The following is a 9,597-nucleotide window of genomic DNA, read 5'->3' as shown; positions in this document are numbered from 1 at the left end:
ATATATATATATATATATATATATATATATATATATATATATATATATATATATATATATATATATATATATATATATATATATATATACATATATATATTTTTACGTTTTTCCGTGGTTTTAGTTTGAAATATGCTCTGTGAGACAGGTAGCAACAATTTAAGGTGATTTTGCCTTGTGATTCTGACTTCGTGGGTACGGGAAAACGTAAAAAAAGAGGAAAACAAAGGAGAATTTCATATGAGCATAGGGCTCTGGTTACTGAGGGAAATATTACGTAAAACACGTGGGCACATTTAAAGTAGTGTATTTACATAAATGATATTAGTACGGGAAAAGAGGAACTCAAGTAGATTGAATGAAACTGGGGAATTCAGCCACAGTCGAGAAGCTTCCACGATAGGATCCTCTGAAATGAGAGATATGCACATTATACGCCAGTAATGAAAATAGACAAAGAATAATGAATTCGAAGCTGCACTGAGGGTGCCAAAGGAGTAATAAAGAATTAATACTGCCGATGCAAGAGGCGCACGGACATTAGACAAGGGAGATTTCTGGCTTTCTCTTTAAGAAAATATTACGAGACAAAAGCGTGACTGAAATGGGGCTCTTCCAGGGCACTTTACCTTAGCAGATTTTCCGAGGGCGTGTAGAAGGCGGTCCGTGGATGACTTGCGATTTCGAGGACGAGTTCTTCCACGTGGTGAGATGCAAGGGCTTCCGTAAAGGGCAAGGCGATGGGGACTCCTCGAAACTCCAAGCAATGGCGTGGGGCTCGAGGAATACGGTCGAAGAGCACGAGGAGAAGTATACTTTTGAAAGGGCCACGTGGTTGGGATGCAAGGGCATCGGTGGGGCCAGGTGTTGGGGACGTCTTCACAAGTTCACTCCATATCTTCCAGCCCGCGTGTGTGTCTTGAGACCGTGGGCTTTTGCCTTTATCCCTCCTATGGGACAGGGGGTGCGCCCAACACAGATGCTTTGACTCATTGCACCTGCTGCCCGCAGGGGAGGTTTTGGCCTGTAGGAGAAACGCCCAAGCCAGATTACTTTTGCCTCGAAGGAAAGATCTTTATCAAAAATGGGAGCGCCTTTAATCTTTTAAACCCCTGTTTTTAAGTCGATAGACAGATGGTCTATCGATCGGCCGGCTGGCAGTAAATGAAACACAACAACAACCAACAACAACAAAGGAGGGGGGGGGAGGCAATTTGCTAGCGAATTCTTGCTAATCATAATACCTCCCCATACAAGATGATGTACATACCTCCTTCGGGTGTGTACATCGATATTCAAGAATGAGCGGCAAATGCTTTACGTTACTCTACATTCTGCCTTGCAATGAACTTTACTCCTAAGGGTTTTATGAAGCTGAGACATTACTTTTAATAACACATTGGGACAATTTTTCGTTAACAGAACGCAAAGTGATTTAAACACTTGCAAAAGAATAATTACTTTAGATTTGGTTACCCACTGTAACTTTATAAAGTGACTCGAACAATTGTGAATTAATTAAGATTATAGGACCACGTATATGAGGCTATGGCCAACAAATGAAAAGAAATGGGTATTGTTCAAGAATTAAAATACACGGTTACTTAATTTTAGATAAAATGCATGCGGTTAGTACAATCTGCCTTGAAGAGGCTGTGTAAATGAAAAACAGCGTTTATTTTTGTAAATGACATCCCCTTTTACGCGATACTGTAATGACTATACATATTCGCATTGATAATTTATCTTCGTTTTAATGTGCTTTGCCAGCTATCGTTCAACGCGAGGTGAGGGACGACCCACACACCGGGGAATTTGACAGTCGTGTGCGGGCGAGAGTATTCGCGAGGTTTTAATTCGCTAACCTTAAACTACGCTAATTTTATGCGTCCACTGCCTACTCAATGTTATGACGGGGCGAGCAGACAAAAGATGTGGGGTAGGACAAACAGCGATCTTGGAAGGAATGGAAGGGGAAAAGGGATAATAATAACAAAAGGAAAATTACCAAGACGTTACGAATGAAACTTGACCGCATATGAAAGGAGGGACACGTCCCCTCAGAGCTTACGAAAGGGGCATTTAAATCACAAGGGCAAGAGTTTATGACTCGTGATTCATTAAAATAAAGATAAATAAATAACTAAAAGAAAGTAAATGATATTGGCAGAAGAACTAAGGGAAAAAGAGTGAGGGTTTTATTGTGTTAGGGCGGGAATTTATCGTCCTTTGCCTATAAATTACGGCCCGGACTATCACTTCAGTCCCAGGGCGAGGAAAGTGCACCAGAAGGGCGCGACTCCTTCAGGAGGGGGCTGACACGCACGCCCGGTGCCAAGGTATGGGCGCAAGGGCGTGCCACTTCTCACTCTGTTATTCTTAATGATTTATACATTGTGTGGGGAATGGTATCCCGTATTTAATTGCCTCTTGTGGGGATATTTAAGGGAAGATTAGTAGAGGATGGTAAGAGATAGCAGTTCCTGAGGAATGGAAGAAGATAGAGGAGGGTCTGACATCCCCTTCTGGATTAGGGGTGCCAAGACCTTCGAAAAATGAAATGGCGGCACAGGTGCCAGGGGAGCTCTAGAGCTCTTTGTAAATTACCTGGAATGTCCCACGCCCGTGGTAATTTCGCCTCGAGTCTTTCTTAATGGGACAGTCGTCCTCGGCCGGGAAGCGGAGGGCCCGCGACCGGAGGGCGGCACGGAGTACCACCTGGGCCTGCTGATGCGACAGCTGACGCAGGAGTGTTCCGTCTGGGTTCTACCATGATCCGTCGCGGCTCTTGTAGTTCATCGGCCAAGTGAGATATGGCAGAATCCTGACTTGCAATTGCGTCGGCGACGGGCTGGGGCAGAGAGGAGGCGGTCGGGGTGGCGTGAGCGGCTCGCAGGTAACGATGACCAGCTCAGGCACGGGTTGCGAGGCCGCACCTGCAGGTGAGCTTCGCGGTGGTCGGGAGGAACCGTCTCTCTGACCGACGCTGGTAGCGGTGCCAGGCCGGGGAAGAAGAGGGGTCCTGAGTTGGATCCCGTGAATGGAGATCGGCGTAGCGCTCTGGCGCTGGCACTGGGCAGAGTCAGGCGCTATCAGAGGGTTTCTTGGGCTCGTCGGTCAGGACGGACGAAGCTTGGCCCTGCTCGGGGCATGCAAGTGGCACCGGCAGGAATTTGGCATCTCCTGAAGGAGATTTGATTGGGGCCCTGGCACTGGCACTGAGGCAGGGCCGGGCACTGGAATGGGATCGGGAACCGATCGGGGGCCACTGTACATTGTACTCAGGTGGCACTGGTGGGGACTGCACGTCCTTCTGGTACCCAGGGGGCGCCAGTCTTGGCTGAGGAGAAGCGGGGAGGATTACTCGCGCCCGCGGAATGATTCGGGAATGTGGACCCCTAGATTGTCGTGATTTCGGCAGGGACTGGAAGTCCTGTCCCAGGATGACGTCATAGCCTCCGGGAGAGATGGCTTGCTACTGCAAGATTGCACATTTTGGATTGGTGAGGTCTTGAGACTCTCAATTGGACCGTAGGGAGTATCATTTTAAATTGATTTATTCCCTCGATCGTGACGAGTTTTCGTCTATTGACGATAGCTCCGTGAGGGGAACTCTGTCCCTTCGGATGAGGAGATTTGTGCGCCCGAGTCCTCGAAAGCAGTGACTCGCGCGCGGGCTGGCTACCTCGTGGAGGGGCCACGTATGGCAGCCCCTTCGGCGGGAGGGCCTAATGACTGGGGATCTGTGACGGCCAAGGCGGCGGTGGGAGTAGTTGATTTATTATTGCGTGGGCATTTTGCCCATGCGGGAGAATGGCCATAGACCTTGCACGCCGTGCAAAAGGTCTGGCTAAAGTCTTTCCGCGCTGCCCCTGTGGAGGGCGCAGGCGAGTTATTTGTCGGTTTTCCGGGAGAGAGGAGCCGGTTTCTTGTTCGGCACTGTTCGAGGAATGCCCCGTTTTCTTGCAATAATGGCAAGTTAGGGGCTTGCCCGAGTTCCCATTTTGTTGGAATTTGAACCTCCGAGGAGGGACGGGGATTTATCTTCCGCCCCATGGATCCTTCTTGAGGGTGGTGAGTTTCCCACATATCTGCTATTCGGCAACACTCGGTGAGTGTTGCTGGGGCTTTTTCCACTATATGAGTGGCGAGGGCAGGAGGGGCGTAGCGCAGGAAATGCTCAATTTAAACCGCTCGAGTACCTCGGCGGTGTTAGTGGCTCCTTCGAATCGAGCCATTTTGTCAACGCCCGCTCGAATGGTACGCCCAATCGGACCAAGTCTGGCCTGCTTCTCTGGGCTGCTCTCTCCAACGTCTCCTCCACCGCTCGGGAGGTAATCTCGTACGCCTTCGTAACTGCTTGGCGTCACGGCTTCCCAGTTTCCCGATCGTCTCTGCGGGAAGGGCGTGGTAGGCAACGAGGGCCTTTCCGCCCAGGAATTTAGTGAGAACAAAGGAGAGTTCCGCGGGGAGAGATCGCAGCACTCCAGGACTCGTTCGGCCCTTTCAAGCCATACTTCAGGCTCGGACTCCGTCCATTTTGGCATGAACGAGTGAGCTTGGCTGAGGGCACTCATTCCCGCGGCAGGGGGCGGGGGGGTGGCGTGCTGTCGTTCTAGCACCTGGAGCTCATGGGCGCGTTCTCTCTCTCTCTGCACGTTCTTTATCCTTCTCTGCACGTTCTTTCTCCTTCTCTGCACGTTCTTTTCCTCCCGTTGTTCTTGAGCGATTCGTTCTCTCTCCTCTCGTTGTTCTTGGGCAATTCGTTCCCTCTCTCTCTCTGCACGTTCTTTATCCTTCTCCTGCTCTTGGGCAATTCTTGCCCTCTCTCTCTCCTCACGTTCTCTTGCTCTCTCCGCCTTGGCATCGTCCACTCGCTCTTGAACCCATGCTCTCAGATCTTGCCCCGATAGTCCCATGTCCTTCCCAGCGGACATGTAGAATTTGAAATCCTCGTTTTGTTGGGCTCTGGTATTAGCCATCTTGAAATAATGGGGATATGATATGTCTGAGAAGACTCAGGTTGTCTGAAAAGACTCAATTGCAGGAATCTGAAACACTCAATTGTTCAGACTGCAGGAGAATGGATCTGTCCGAATAAGACAGTTGATTAGTAAGTCTGAGGAGACTTTTTGTTAAAATTGGATGTGTCTTGGAAAGACGTGGTTGTTCTTGGCGAACGAATTTTAATATGCGTCTCGGAAGACGTAGTTGGATTTTGTCACGCTCGGACTTGGCCGGCTGTAGCGTGAAGTTAAGGAGTTGTTCTAACGAACTAGAATGATCAGTCCCGTAAGGGCTTAGATGTGTGTGAACTACACTATATAATGTCTCAAAAGGACTTGATTTTGGGTTCCCTGCAGGAATGAGAAATTCTCGCCACGTGCGACGTAGAATTTTTGTATGAGTCTCTGAGGACTGGAATTTGGAGAAATTCTCGCCACGTCGACTGAATTTTAGGAGTCTCTGAGGACTGGAGTTTGGAGGAATTCTCGCCACGTGCGGACGTAGAATTTTAGGAGTCTCTGAGGACTGGAATTTGGAGAAATTCCACGCCACGTGACGTAGAATTTTAGGAGTCTCTAAGGACTGGAATTTGGAGAAATTCTCGCCACGTGCGACGTAAATTTTAGGAGTCTCTGAGGACTGGAATTTGGAGAAATTCTCGCCACGTGCGACGTAGAATTTTAGGAGTCTCTAAGGACTGGAATTTGGAGAAATTCTCGCCACGTGCGACGTAGAATTTTAGGATTCTCTGAGGACTGGAATTTGGAGAAATTCTCGCCACGTGCGACGTAGAATTTTAGGAGTCACTTAGGACTTGGAATTTGTGGAATTTGGAGGAATTCTCGCCACGTGCGACGTAGAATTTTAGGAGTCTCTGAGGACTGGAATTTGGAGAAATTCTCGCCACGTGCGACGTAGAATTTTAGGAGTCTCTGAGGACTGGAATTTGGAGAAATTCTCGCCACGTGCGACGTAGAATTTTAGGAGTCACTTAGGACTTGGAATTTGTGGAATTGGGAGGAATTCTCGCCACGTGCGACGTAGAATTTTAGGAGTCACTTAGGACTTGGAATTACGATTCGTCCCTTAGGACTTAGAAATTACTAACGGGAAACCCAAAGAAAAATGTATGCTGGGAAATGAATGGGGAAAAAAAAAAATGCTACACACGCGGGCATGGGCGGGGGTGGGGGTGCAGGTCGTTTGGCCAACACCGAGGTATTTTTAGATTCTGGGTGAATGAACCCGTATATTTATATACCGTCTGGGATTCGGGAATTTCCCAGTCGTCTGAGAGGATAACAGTACAACGGCCTAGTAATTTTCCTATAAGCGGAGTTTAAATTTCGCTTTCCTAACACCTAACTCGAATTCTAACTACACTGAGAGAATTTTCAGCAATGCAAGCTGACTTCGTCGTGTCCCACGTGGGAATTTTATTCGCGCCTAAATAACAGTTCGCTAATTCGAAATGCAAGTAAAATTTATCACAGAGGAATTTCTTTCGCACTATTCCTCGAAGCAAGAATATGGCAAGGATTTTAACACAGAGGAATTTCGCACTATTCCTCGAAGCAAAGGATGGTTAGCACTGGTTATTTCCTAACTACCTATCCTGAAAGGCATGCATTAACGAATCTAATACGGCGGTTCTTTTCTCTCAGTGATTACATGCGTCCCTATTTCTAATTCCTAGGAACAGTCACGATTGTAAAAAGGTTTTGCTAAGATAAACACATTACTTACGTGGAATTTTCTGGATCTGTGTGCTGGTTTTACACAAAAAGGTTCGTAATTGTCTCGTACCCAGCTTAGCTTTGCTAATAGCTGATCTGGCAAGTTGCAAATGCAATAAAGCAACACTAGGGGAACTGCAACTGCAAAACGAGATCTATGGCCAGGTCGCCATTTTTACGTTTTTCCGTGGTTTTAGTTTGAAATATGCTCTGTGAGACAGGTAGCAACAATTTAAGGTGATTTTGCCTTGTGATTCTGACTTCGTGGGTACGGGGAAAACGTAAAAAAGAGGAAAACAAAGGAGAATTTCATATGAGCATAGGGCTCTGGTTACTGAGGAAATATTACGTAAAACACGTGGGCACATTTAAAGTAGTGTATTTACATAAATGACATTAGTACGGGAAAGAGGAACTCAAGTAGATTGAATGAAACTGGGGAATCCCAGCCACAGTCGAGAAGCTTCCACGATAGGATCCCTCTGAAATGAGAGATATGCACATTATACGCCAGTAATGAAAATAGACAAAAGAATAATGAATTGAAGCTGCACTGAGGGTGCCAAAGGAGTAATAAAGAATTAATACTGCCGATGCAAGAGGCGCACGGACATTAGACAAGGGAGATTTCTGGCTTTCTCCTTAAGAAAATATTACGAGACAAAAGCGTGACTGAAATGGGGCTCTTCCAGGGCACTTTACCTTAGCAGATTTTCCGAGGGCGTGTAGAAGGCGGTCCGTGGATGACTTGCGATTTCCGAGGACGAGTTTCTTCCACGTGGTGAGATGCAAGGGCTTCCGTAAAGGGGCAAGGCGATGGGGACTCCTCGAAACTCCAAGCAATGGCGTGTGGGCTCGAGGAATACGGTCGAAGGGCACGAGGAGAAGTATACTTTTGAAAGGGCCACGTGGTTAGGATGCAAGGGCATCGGTGGGGCCAGGTGTTGGGGACGTCTTCACAAGTTCACTCCATATCCTCCAGCCCGCGTGTGTGTCTTGAGACCTTGGGCTTTTGCCTTTTATCCCCTCCTATGGGACAGGGGGGGTGCGCCCAACACAGATGCTTTGACTCATTGCACCTGCTGCCCGCAGGGGAGGTTTTGGCCTGTAGGAGAAACGCCCAAGCCAGATTACTTTTGCCTCGAAGGAAAGATCTTTATCAAAAATGGGAGCGCCTTTAATCTTTTAAACCCTTGTTTTTAAGTCGATAGACAGATGGTCTATCGATCGGCCGGCTGGCAGTAAATGAAACACAACAACAACCAACAACAACAAAGGAGGAGGGAGGCAATTTGCTAGCGAATTCTTGCTAATCATAATAATATATATATATATATATATATATATATATATATATATATATATATATATATATATATATATATATATATATATATATATATATATATATATATATATATATATATATATATATATATATATATATATATATATATATATATATATATATATATATATATATATATATATATATATATATATATATATATATATATATATATATATATATATATATATATATATATATATATATATATATATATATATATATATATATATATATATATATATATATATATATATATATATATATATATATATATATATATATATATATATATATATATATATATATATATATATATATATATATATATATATATATATATATATATATATATATATATATATATATATATATATATATATATATATATATATATATATATATATATATATATATATATATATATATATATATATATATATATATATATATATATATATATATATATATATATATATATATATATATATATATATATATATATATATATATATATATATATATATATATATATATATATATATATATATATATATATATATATATATATATATATATATATATATATATATATATATATATATATATATATATATATATATATATATATATATATATATATATATATATATATATATACATATATATATATATATATATATATATATATATATATATATATATATATATATATATATATATATATATATTTATTTATTATTATTATTATTATTATTATTATTATTATTATTATTATTATTATTATTATTATTCAGTTAACATTTAGTCTTCTGCAAGTATTTCTCATAATAAAAATCTAAAATAATGTATTTTTCTAATAAGTTAATTGATCTGGAATATTTCCGATTTAAATAAAAATATTTATTGTATGATTAAAATAGATTTTAATGTAGTGTTCCTTCTACGGTTATTTATAGGCTATGGATGTTCTCTCTCTCTCTCTCTCTCTCTCTCTCTCTCTCTCTCTCTCTCTCTCTCTCTCTCTCTCTCTCTCTCTCCATGTTTATGAAACTCCTGCTACACTAAATGCAAATCATACATGATATATACGTGGCACTGTACAATGTATTGGTTATTGTAGTCTGCATGTATGTTTGGAATATGTAATATGAAACCATTCGCTGTCTATCTATATGTAAATGCCGCTTCTTCAGAGTTCGGAAATAAGGTTTAGATCTGAATTGTAAATTTTCTGGCAATATGAATGTTTAATGCTTTATTCATGTGTATAATAAAAAACGCAGATGGGACTGGGTCTCGGTCGCTCTAAAACCTGAGAATAAAGTTGTCACCATTTCCGGGTCGCTCTCACTCCTGATAGGGGCGAATAGTTAGAAGTATTATTTTTAGTGTTTTTCAGTCACGCTGAAAGAATAGCGCTACACCTGTTACTACGTTTGCCATTATTATTATTATTATTATTATTATTACTATTATTATTATTATTATTATTATTATTATTAT

The 9,597-nt window shown here is 42.4% G+C and overlaps 1 long non-coding RNA gene across 1 annotated transcript; it reads right to left on the bottom strand.

Moving 5' to 3' along the window:
- Positions 1-7,106: 7,106 nt before the first annotated feature.
- Positions 7,107-7,994, bottom strand: LOC136841670 (uncharacterized). Its single transcript, XR_010854059.1, has 2 exons — positions 7,446-7,994; positions 7,107-7,225 (listed from the first exon to the last, which is right to left on the bottom strand). It is a non-coding gene; the product is annotated as an uncharacterized lncRNA (long non-coding RNA).
- Positions 7,995-9,597: the final 1,603 nt, after the last annotated feature.

The sequence above is a fragment of the Macrobrachium rosenbergii genome, chromosome 1 (assembly GCF_040412425.1).
Source record: "Macrobrachium rosenbergii isolate ZJJX-2024 chromosome 1, ASM4041242v1, whole genome shotgun sequence".
NCBI classification, from domain to species: domain Eukaryota; kingdom Metazoa; phylum Arthropoda; class Malacostraca; order Decapoda; family Palaemonidae; genus Macrobrachium; species Macrobrachium rosenbergii.
This window is presented reverse-complemented; position numbering and strand designations above follow the sequence as displayed.